Source organism: Accipiter gentilis, chromosome 2 (genome assembly GCF_929443795.1).
Source record: "Accipiter gentilis chromosome 2, bAccGen1.1, whole genome shotgun sequence".
Lineage (NCBI taxonomy): Eukaryota > Metazoa > Chordata > Aves > Accipitriformes > Accipitridae > Astur > Astur gentilis.
Genome location: NC_064881.1, coordinates 8,010,428 through 8,022,742, shown reverse-complemented (window position 1 = coordinate 8,022,742; position 12,315 = coordinate 8,010,428). Strand labels below are relative to the sequence as shown.

The following is a 12,315-nucleotide window of genomic DNA, read 5'->3' as shown; positions in this document are numbered from 1 at the left end:
AGGTCAGGTTTAGAAATGTATGACCGAAAGGTAGCTGGGTGGTGGGAAGGTAAGCCAGGGGAACATGGTCACTCTCTTCTCAATCATGCCTCTAGCTTTGCATGGTGTCAGGGTCAGGAGAGTATCTCTGTTATTATCCTCTTGCAGAATAGTGGTAAGGGATTATTGCTGGAAGTAACAACATGTATTTCAAAGTCATTGTTATTTTCTATATATCCTCTCTTTGAATGTCTATCAGACATAATGGTGTAATGTATGGTGTAATCTTTTATTGTTGGTCTCATTCACCAGAGACTGTACTGCCACAAAGTAGCCATGTAACTCACAGAATCACAGAATAGCTGAATTTAGAAGGGACCTCTGGACATTTCTCAGTCCAACTTCATTGCCTGTTTAAGAAAGTTATGAAATTCAGTTTTTAGAAGATGTATAAGCAACAGACATTTGAAAAAGCATTTTTATCTTTGCTATGCCTCTCCACCACTCCCAATCTGATAAACTAATCTTACAGATCTAGAAAAAAGAACATCTTACTGAGAATACCTGATCTCATCTTGCATTTATGATTTCAGTGTAGAAATAATTTAGTTTAATGTTGTTTAATGTTGCCCATGTCTCCCAAAGGGGTAGCTTATCCCTTCAATGAGTACTTGTACATTTGGTACTACATTCCCAAAATACAAAGCATTTGCTTAAGAAAACAAAATTATTTTACAAGTACAGGCTGTTTTAGCTTTTCTGTATAAATTACTTTGGCTATTACAATGAAATCACAGTAATTTTTATCATTTTGCATATTTAAAAAATCATATCTCCTGAAATGTGTCATTACTTACAAAATCAATTGATTTAAAATTCCGGAATACTGATTCTGCTAATACCTACTCTTATTTGTAAATCTTGAGTAAAGTCAGTGAATTGAGAGGAACCACAGGTAGACAAAAATGGCCTAAGAGGTACCAGAAATAGGTCCTGATTGCCTATATGATCCAGTGGATAACATTACAGGAGGAATATGCTTAATTACATCACATATTTCCAAAAATAAAATAAGATTGTGTTTAAGACTCTTGAAGTGCAAAAGCAAAAAATTTTGGTTTTCATTTACATATTTAGGTATATTCTGATTATTAGCTCTGTGCCATTAGTTCTGTGCTTAGAATATAAAAACTGTTTGCTGTCAGAAGGTAGCAGTACAGCTTGCACTGGTGTAGGCTTCTTCTTGATTTATCACTGCACTAGGACTGAAGGTCACTCAGCATTTCATATAAGGAATTCATCTGACAAAAGCAGGATCTGAGCTACCAAGGTATATTTAAAAAGAGAAAGGAAAGGATAGGGAATTAGGGGGTTTAAAATCCCAAATCACTGGTTTGATCCTGTAAAGTACTGGGCACTGTTGCTCTATTTCAGCAAGACTTTACATGTGCTTAAACCTTTTGTTCAGGGCTCAGCATTTAGCACTGTTTAATCTCAAATGAATAGTTCTTAAAAAGAAGATTGATATTTCCTTTCATCCACAGATTTCAAAGGACTCTGTGAACAGCTATGTACAGAAACTATATAATAAAAATGAGAATTCAATGGTGATTTCAGAGTTAAACATAGTAAAGAAAAAGACAGGAAATCAAAACAGAAACCTTCACTTTCTCATGTCAACTTTTCAAGTTGGACCTATGTATAGTTTTATTTTCCTGTCTTTCTTCCCATTTATTTTCAACATGAAATCCTCAGACTCCTCATTTGTGGCCAAAGCTTGAATTCATGCAGAAACATAGGACAAAATGTGTCTTCTGAGCTCCCACGTAGTGTCTTTAAACTGTGGGTATTATTGAGAGGAAAAGTGGCTGTTGTGTATTCACCTCTCATCCCCCTCCCAAGCAAGAGGGTAGACAAAGAGCAAAATTAAGACTCCAACCTTCATAAAGGTAGACTTTACATTCGAAAAATGTAGAGCAGACCCATGAGAGCAGTAGGAGCAGCTTGTTTCTGCTAAGGACCTAGAGCTGGTGACTCTAGTCAAGCCTTTGAAGTATGTTACACATACGTATTTTCCCTTAGTTAGAGTAGATTGCTTAAATACATATAATCACTTTTCATTTTACCTTGCTCCTTGTTCTGGCAAGCTTCACCTGGGTTCACTAAAACAGTTGCCTTTCCCTGGGTATACCCAGGGATATACTAATGCAACAGGGCTACCTGTGAGCTCGTCTATGTTCCAGGAGATCTCTGAACTTCACACATTTGAAGTGCTTCTGTTTCTCCATGTGTCTGTGAGAGGGTGTGTTCCTGCTAAGGGAGTGATTCCGGGTACTCATCTGAAAGAAAACACGAGAAGGTTCAGCCAGAAATGGAAAGAAGACGGTCAGGGTTAGTTTGGACCCATTTTAGTAACTGGGTGCTACTTGTTTAGGGTGCTGGCAGGGGAATCCATTCGCTGTCCAACAACTAAAGGAATATAGTAATTCTATTTTGTATTTGGTTGAAAGACTGAATTTCCAGAAACACAAGATTCAGTATTATTAGATGGAGGTTCTGCACATGAGCATGAAGAAATGAATGTTTGCATTCTAAGGGCAATATTTACTGATTTCTGCAGTCATAGTTTGTGAAAGAAAAAAGAAACAGAACTTTGCTTTCATTAACCATAATAGTAGTTTAGCTATTTTCACAGCATTAATCTTGCTGTTAACTGTTCTTTTCACATTGTGAGGAGACAGCATATGACAGGAAAAATCTGTAACATCATTCAACATCTGATTATATGCCCTTTTTCCTCAAAACCAATTTGCATGCCTACAAATATCAGTGTTTCCCAGTGGAATTGAAGGTGTAAAATACTGTCTCTCGAGCTGCAAATTATTTAGCCAAAGATTTTTCAGTATTTGGGAATTCTGGCTGGATGATTTCAAAAGCAAAACCATATGTTGCTTACATGATTTGGCATTTCTCCAGTTGCATAGAACATGAGTGGAAAAGTGGAGGGAAAAAAACCCCAACCCTAACACTAATTAGATGATAATAAATACAGGTGCTATACTGTGTGGTGTAATTTATCTTCGTAGCAAGCTGTGGGATGAGTCAGAGCCAGCAGATTCTGAGGGATACTGTTTTGTGCGTGTATATTCCTGACACATGCTAAGATCCAGACTAAAGTAAAACTGAAAGGGTCGTGTAACACTGAGATACTTTGCATGGTTACAGAAGAGCAATGTTGCCTAGCCATGAAAGATAAATTGTATGCTTTTTATTTGGTTGGGTTTTGTCTGCGGGCTTCTAGCTGTAAATGCAATTAGTGTGGTACCAGGAAAAAATCCAGTGATTTGATGATAATTTGGACATCCTGACCTGGGCTTCCCTATGCTTCCATCCCTTCAGACTTCCCAACAATTTCCTGATGCATTCCAGGCAGCAAGGTGCCTCCCCCAGAAGGCACTTTTCCTCTCCAACCAAAGCTTTATTCCTAGCCTTATGTGGTTTGCCGAGACTAAGTTAGTTGGGACTAACTGCCAACTATCCTGTATAACTTGCTGTACAGGGAGAGCTGTTATACATCTGCACACGGTTTTGCGTGCTCACCCCCCACCTCCCCTACCCATAGGAGTTCTGGCTAAATGCAGCCTCTGGGCACTCTCTCTTTCATGTGTCAGAGACCATCATGAAGGTTCTGTTCTTTTAAAATTTCCAGAGAGAGGTGGATTCAGATGGTGTAGATTTGACTCATCTGAAGCTCTTTTAGTACTCAGATAGGTCAAGCCATTACAGGTACTGAGGGGTCTGGTGTATCTAACCTGCTGATGGGGTGTTGTGTGTGTAGCCACACACGTTATATGCTTGAGAGCAAAGGCACAAAGGAGGAAGGAATCTGTTCTGTGCAAATGGATGGTTAAAAACATGGTTAGACACCTGCCTTACATTCTAAGTTGCTGCTTCTTTAATGTGAAAGCTCACTGAGACACGCTTGTATCTGAAATAACAGAGAAGACACAGTCATGTTCCAGGAATTTACACCAATAATATGTTGTGTGGTTTTGTAAGAGAAATTAAAACACAGAGAAAAACCCTTTGCATGAAAATTTGATTGAGCAATTAAAAAATGTGTAAATAATTGAAATGAGAGACTATAAAAGCTTTCTTCTATTCTCATTGAGAAAAAAATATTTAAAGCATAGGATCCAGACATTATTCTGGGGCAGTAAATAGCTGATATTTACAGTATGGATTACTCAATTTTCTTTTGCCTGACGAACAGGGCTCCCAAAGCTTATTGTGGCTGTTTTGTCATTTATGTAAGACACGTGGCCGCTGTGATTTGCTTTTCTCAGTATCCCCTCCCCCATCAGCAGAAACCTTTGAGCTTCAAACACAGATGTTGTACTGTGCTCTTTGTGTGCATGTATGTGTATGAGTGTAAAACCATTAAAGAAAGACCGCATGGCTAATATGCTGGAAAACCAAAGCTGAAGCACAGGACGTAGCTTGTGACTTTCTTTTTCTTTATTACAGTGAGATGTTAGTGTGGACTAAGTGTAGGACTAATATGTATGAACAAGTAGTGGTTTAAAAGCAGCCACACTGCTTATAAAATCAGCAATTTAACGTAAGCAGGAATGGCAGTTTCATTAAATAATGCTATGATCTCTCAACCATATTCTTAACTAGTAATCCCCCCGTAGCAAAATACATAGCTAATCAACCTCCTAGCCTGTCAGTAAACTTGCAGGGGAATTAAATCCTGGAGGAAGAAGCCCGTAGCCCCGGAGGAAGGCTGAGTGCATGTTTCACTGTCGTCTTTTCAGCTCATCTCAGTGGTCCCACTGCTAGAATGTGCTCTGTTGTCATGGCAACCCCATCTCCTGCTTCCTACAGGAAAGATTAGCTCGTACTGTGCACTGGAGAGAATTTAGGGGAAGTCAAGCTAATCCCTGGGTGCACTGCGAGAGAAAGGTTGGACCTCGCCTGAGGGATGCTGTATCTGCAATGATAGAATTGGCCTGCCACAGACACTGGTATTTAAGTTGAAGAGCAGAATTCACAGTAAGTGTCAGATCCTCCAGAGAGGAATATTGAATGAGGTTTTCTAAGTCTTGGTGAAGACTGTCCCATGCCAACAGTGGAATGACAGCAGGAGGCTGTGTGTGGAATACCAGTATGTTTCACCTGTTCAGGTGGTATTTCAAATATAGATTCAAAGCCTCAGTTCCCTGGAAACTAGGTGATAAAATTTTAAAACATCATCGTGAGATGCGCACCTAGAAACCTGAAGCATGTCTCATTTGGTGCGTAAAGCTGAACAAGTGACGATGAGCATACCTTGCAAATTGTGTATGCACTGTGCGGTGTGCTTAAGAATTCCTGTGTGCTGAAAAATAAGCGGGAAAGCATGAGGAAACCGATCTCTGCGTGCTGCAAACTCAACTGCAAAAGTGCTGAACTATCAAATTAAGCATGAAAATTTACAACTCCTGATTCAACCTTGTTTTTTCTTCATATTAAAACCCAAACTGAGAAAACATGAGCTTTTTAAAGGTATAGTCATAATACAAGCTTTTCTTTGAGGAAAACTCATTTTAATGTAGCTAAATTAAGGTGGTGTGTGACATGATGCAGCGTGTGAAATGTGTGTTTGTTTTGTTGCTGGTAGAGTTAAACAGAGGGTATTCTAGCTATTCCATTTCTGGTTATTTTAATGCTCTGGCTTTCTTTGATATGGTCCTGTATTTCACTTTAATAGATACTGAAGACTCCCAGCTTTAAACTAGACTGTTTGCAGTAAGATTTTAACTGTCTGATTTTTATTACTGTCAGCTTTTCCTAAACTTATTTTTTTCAGCAGAGTTTATATGTTCAGCCTATGTATTTTTACATTTTTAGTATGCATGCTTTTTCTGTTGAGTTTTTAATCAAAAAATAACTTTATCATTATTTAATGTTTATTTATTATATAGTAGTATTCTCTAACTTAGATCTATGATACATATGTGTGTTTTACATGTATAAAATGTATGCGTGCTTGTGTGTTTCTGCAATACATACATGCATATCCATATGCAGACAAATGGGGTCTTTGTTTTAATAAGGCCTGTTAGTGATTCATGATAATATAACACCGAGGAAGTAAAAGACCTGTTTTCATCTTGAAGGATAGATATTCTTCTCCTATCTAAAATGTTTATTGTTGCAAAAACCTAATAAACGCACTCGGTCCACTTAAAGAAACAGCATATGTTGTATTTCTGTCTGTGTCTCTAGAGTAAAAAGGGAAAGCGTCTTGACTGATATGATGAAAGAGCACTGTGTTGCCTTTCCAGAGACCTGGGTCCATGGAATAGGTAGTGAGGGGACAGTTGTTTTTCTCTCTTCCCTCTGAGGGCAGGTCAGAGAGTCACACATAAGCTCCAGATTGGTTAGTATAAGAGTGCTCTTCCCTGAAAACTTCCTTTTTTTGCTTGGTTTACCAAATAGTAAGAGCATTGATAATCAAAGACAATGTCTGTCGTCTTTGTAGTTAAAATACTCAGTAGCCAGTCTACGTCTATTATATGGAGGACTATAGAAATAAACGCAAAAGGATGGAAGCTTTAAGCCATTATTTAGGCTGGCTCTTGATTCTGTGGTAGACATATGGGTGACAGGGAATCCACACAAGTGCCAAGCAAAGCAGGGATCAGGGTAAGAGAAGATTTATCAAAGAAATGTTTTTCATTAGAAAGAGCACTAAGAAATTATTTTTTGTTACGCGTCAAATTAAATTACTGATTAAAAAGTCCCTTCTGTGATAAAGTAACACAAGGGAACGTTTGTCAGAGAATTCATTGTATATTTTCACCACCTCTGTGAGGCTTTGTTTTAGAGTGACACCATTTAGCATAGCTGTTTACAGCTTCTAAAAATTTTTAGATGGGTAACTGCATAAATTTTCTACCTTATGTGTCCTCTTATTAAATTAATTCACCACGAAGTTGAATTTAAATATCTCAAGGTCATGACTTGTTTCCCTTTTTTTTCCTCCAAGATTTAACTTGTCTATGGAATAATGTTGGCTGGTCAAACATTGTCTCAGCTTTTTTTTGTCTTCTGCAATATATGTGATTTTTAGGAAGTTGGTCCAAGTTTTATTAGGATTGAGTTTTCACAAAGGGACTTGGATTCCTTATCTGCATTTACAGACAACTTTAAGCACCAGCTGTAAACAGGACTAACTGCATGTAAGGAAGTGCAGTGAGGTTCAAAGCCTGCACCCAAACCCATAACCTGTGTTGCATTCTCTTCTGAGAAAAGGATGTGAACGCTCCATGTAGCAGTGGGACTGTATTACACACGGGCAGGTACAATTGGTAGAGACGGCTCATGCTCAGGAGTCCAGGCCTCCAAACTTGAGGAGTTCCTGTATAAACTCTGTTTTGATTAAATAAAATTAATTTCCTTGAGTTACCAGAAACTAAAAAGCAGATGTGACTCTGCTTGCTGTTTACAAAAAAGTCAGTGTTCCTAAACTCTTAAAAATAATAGATGTAGCATATTCTGCCAGGGCTTCTCTATGGCACTCTCCTGTTGTGAGAACTGTTGGCTTCCACACAGCAGTGGATCACTCCTCTGCCCAGGCTTTTCTCTTCATTCTGTTTCTGCCCAGCATTCCTGCTCCCTACAGGTATTGCCCTCGTCCTGAACTGTCTTCTCCCTGTGCCACTGTGTCCTAGTGTTCAGGCTGTCTGCTGGCTAGATGTTGAACTGGCTAACATAATGCTCTCTGATGTGTCTTTTCCATGCATAAAAGTAGAATGATTTAATGTATATACTGATTCCCCAGATCAAGGTTTTGAATTATGACACCAAGCAGAAGAATATTGTTAGTAGTGTGTCACGCTCTTTCCTTGAAACATTTCTCACGATTGCAAAAATATCCCCCCAAACTTGTATAGCACAGCTTCTGCCTAAAACGTCCATTTGGAATTCATGACTCACAATTTGTTCCTCTTTCATTGAGATACTCATTCAGGGAAAAATAGGTAAGATGTTCAGCACTTCCCAGGTGGTACGCTGCACCTCACAGAACCTGGCTGTCTTTTAACATCCACAAATATGATAAAATCACAAACTCTATTCTGTCCCAGCACGGATCTTGCTGCTGGTATTCTCATTAAATGAATAATAGAAATAACGAATTTATACTATATACAAACTTTATACACAATGTATATGTCTCTTCATATCAGAGATTTATCCTTCACATTTTAGTAAGAAAACAATAATAGCAATGATATTTTTTTCTTGGTTGCAAGGCATTTTTTTTTTCCTGGGGCATTTCTGCCTTTTTAATTCCTTTAAAATGTACGTATATATTCATGTTTCCAGAGACTACAAATGGCCAATGTGAAGGTGGCAGAAGTGGTCCTCAGTGAAAGAAGTGTATTTTCAGTTAAAACAGGAAGTTTAAATCTGTTAAGATTTTGTTTGCCTTTAAACATAAGCTCAACTATCTTGATTAATATTTGTATTTTTCTTTTGTTTAAACAAATCTGCAAGAATTTAAAAAATATCTTTGACTTAACAGTCTGCCCTAATTTGAAACAGTAATAGCCAGCCACATGGGAATATTTTATGTTAAACCTCCTTTATCTTCCTTTTCTCCTCAAAAGTAAAAGTCTGAAGCCACTAATTGTATGTAAATTGCATGAATTTAATGGACTAAATTATTTCCCAGGCTGCATACACTGGCTCCTGTTGACTCTAGTGTGATTAAGATCATATGCATCCAAAGGTAGATTTCAGCCCTGTGTATGGTGTTCTGGCCAGCTTTGTAGCAGTTAATTAAACAGTGCTTTCTCAGTGCTGTGATGCTGGCTTTGTGGTTTTTTTTGCATAATAAGTTCCTTATATTAGCTGAAGACCTAAGCAAAACAGCAATGTTAACTTTCAGCAGGGCCAAATGCAAAGGGAGAGAAATCAAGATTTCCTGAGCAAGTTCTCTGTTTCTAGTGGTAGTTGAGGTACTATGTGCAGTCTGGCTGACAGCCGTAATGCTAAAAGGAATGGAATTGTTCTTGTTGCAGCTCCATTATTCTAGTTTTGTATGCTTCTAGCCATAGCAAACTGAATTTTTTAGTCTTCTCCAAAGGTCATTTGTAAGGCCATGTCAGCAGGTGGCTACAAGGAACATGAGGGGCATACATGCATCCTCTAGGGCAATGCTGAGGTTTATTTTAGATTCCAAATATCAAAATATCAAATGTTCATATCAGTAATATCGAAATTGCAATTGTAGTAGAAAGTTATATAACAGGAATCCAGGGTTTCTGTCATTCTGTTGCCAGAAGAGTCCACCTGGAGTTTTGCAGGGTATAGGAGAATGAAAGTGAGCTCAAGATTTGAGTGATCAATCTTTACATACGTAGTGCATTTTAATTTCTCCTCGCAAATTTATTCTTGTCAATAGATTAGTTACTGTATCCTGGTGTGGACCCCTTTAATTGTCTTTAGGTGGATAATCAGTCATTTTGTGTTTGTCATTTTTCTAGTCATTATGGTTGAAATTGTTTTCTGAAACATGCTGAGGAGAAGACGACTACTGCACATGTGGGTTGATGGCAACAACAGCAGCGATCCTGATTGCATCTGTAATGTGTGAATGCTTTCAGCCAGCAGCAAACCTAATGGGATCTGATCAAAACTATGTTTTGGATATTCAAGTCCAAGGGCAACAGTGCCATGATATCCACTAATGTCCTTCCATTCTGCTCTTTGCTACTATGTAAACTACTGAAGATTTGTTTTGATGGCTCATACTGTGGTTACCACATGATGTAGAAATTGCATTAACAGTATCAGTCCTTTTACTGTCTGCAAATGCACTGTCAGCATAAGTCCACTTCCAATAGAAAAGCTCAGCCTCTACTCCCTGTATTTTATCTTAATTTCCTGTAGCAGCAGCTGTGGTGTTGAGTTTGGCAGGACTCAGTGTAGGAAACTCCAGAAACTGCAGATTTCAGTGCTGAAGTTAAAAAGAAATACATTTTTGGAAAACAGACTGCTTGAGAATTGGTTAATGATACTACATAAAAGGGACTCCACACCAGTGATTCTCACCACACTTGTCAAGTGGTTTTTGCCATTTGTTGGAGATATTTCAAGCTAGAGTTGTCTCAGGTGTTCTTCAACAGAAGAAGATACTGTTGAAATTAAAGCAGTTCTGACAAAATTTTAATCTTCAAAGGCTTCTCAAGTTCAGCCTGAAAGATTTTGAATCAAAAGTCCAAAAGCCCCACAGTACATTTTTCCTAGGGTTGAGAGATGCAAGTTCAAACCTCTGATCTCAATCAAGTAATACAGCAACTTGAATTTAGGTATTTTCTGCATCACTGATAACTGTTCCATCTCCATCTAGATGTGTTTTTCTCTTCTTTGCTCTGTTGATAATGTGTATACAACAGGATGTTCACTGTACAGGAGAGAGACACTGACTCTGTATCCCACTGTTCTGGGACTTCAGCTAATATTGGGGACACAGGATCAGGAACTTGAAAAACTCTGTTTTTCTGTTTGCATAAAGGGGCATGCCATGAATATCTTTGAAATATTAGAAACTTTTCTGAAGAGGAAGGTGGTATCTTTAGACCACCTTCTAAATGTTTCTCTATTGAAGCTGCTATAGTTGACACAGGGTAATAAGGAAAGGGGTTTTTTTTTTTTTTAGAAAAGCTGCCTTTTGAGTCCTCCAAAATGTTTTTTGTTCATGTGTTGGAGAATCAAAGGTGCTTAGAGAGCTGAGACTTTTTTAAGTACCTGAATGGACATACATAGTATGATCAGTCATTTTGTATCAATATTTTTCTGTATGTTGGAGCCTGTCACACTCATTTTATCAGGGGTGATAAAATTATGCTTTCCCCAGATTGTTTTGTAATTTTTGGACCAATTATATATCTAGCTCTGAAGTTTTCTGTTGATTCCTATGTGCAGAATAAAGAAAAGTCTCTGAAGCTGTCATACCTGGAGCATCTCTAGGTGCCATCCACGCAAAGATTTCCCCTACAAATTTGTGTTTGAAGTGCAGTTAGTAGATTTTCTCGGAGTGCATTTAACATTGCCGGCTTTCACTTAGTTTTTTGTTGTTATTGTTGTTGTTGTTGCATTGGTTTGTATTATTTCTTCTGATGGCAGTTATTTGCAATTGCAGAAAAGGAAGAATCTGCTCCTCTTTTGTGAAAGAGGGCACACTAGGTATTTCATGCTGTTGAGTATTGGTATTATTGTTTGCTTTTGCACTGAATATAAAAGATAACAGCCCACCAAGATTGTAACAGTTATTGTAAATAACATTCTATTAATGATCAAGATTGTTACCACGTGTTTCACTCTGCAACATGCATAACTTCTCTGCTTGTTCCAATGATGGCAACTTTTCACCCAGAAGTAATACTCTTATTGTATTCTCAAACCCAGCTTCAGATCCATGTTCTGCTTCTAAAAATTTTAAACTAAGCTTCTGGAAAACACAGTTCCTTCAGAATTGGTACATAATTGTTATTTAGGAAGGAAGGTGAACAGTTTATGTAGGTGATGATAAGAATTGCAAAGCAAACTGGGGATATGAAAGAACTTCCCAGGCTTCTGTTGTTTTGATGGACATTTACAGGTTATTTAAGCAGGAGAAAGACTATCAGCAAGTGTTGCTTGTTCTCTGCATTGTTTTTTGCAAACACTATATTTTCTAACTTATCTGAAAGCTTGGGAACAGGTTTGCCATACGGCCGTTTGTCATAGAGCTGTTTCTAACATGCATTTCAACAGATTAAAGAAGCTATACATTGATGATCCCTTCAAAATACAAAGTGTATCATGGGCCAAATAATCTTGTTTACAGATTTTAAAGGGAAAACAAATTATATAGTGGGTTTTGCAATATCATTGTCCTTTATTTTGTTATTTAAAGTAACACCAAGCATTTCTGTAAGTCTCTTGCCCTAGGCTGTCCCTTCCTCCCCTAGTTAGCTTTGTAACAGAGAACATCATCTTTGGGCAGGTTGCTGTGTTTACCAGGAGCAGCCTGCTGGTTTCCACACATGGATCCATTGGGCAAGCGCAGCAAATGGTCATTTCTTATAATTTTATGCGGCCCAGCATTCTTAGCCAATCCCATATTATACAGAGGCCAAGTAGGTATTACAGCTGGACTCTTTGGTATGGTTTTATTCTTTCCCTTTGTAGAGCTCTGACCTTTAACAACAATCTGTACATAAACAGTTGTTGGAATTTTAGTGAGAATAGGACTGATTCACTGTGATTAAAAGATTCTTAAATTTCATTGGTAATGGT

At 38.0% G+C, this 12,315-nt stretch overlaps 1 protein-coding gene across 2 annotated transcripts in view; it reads left to right on the top strand.

The window, feature by feature from the left end:
• The window catches only part of NOL4 (nucleolar protein 4), a 196,963-nt gene that overhangs the window by 87,923 nt on the left and 96,725 nt on the right, over positions 1 to 12,315 (top strand). The gene's annotated exons all lie outside the window — the stretch shown is intronic.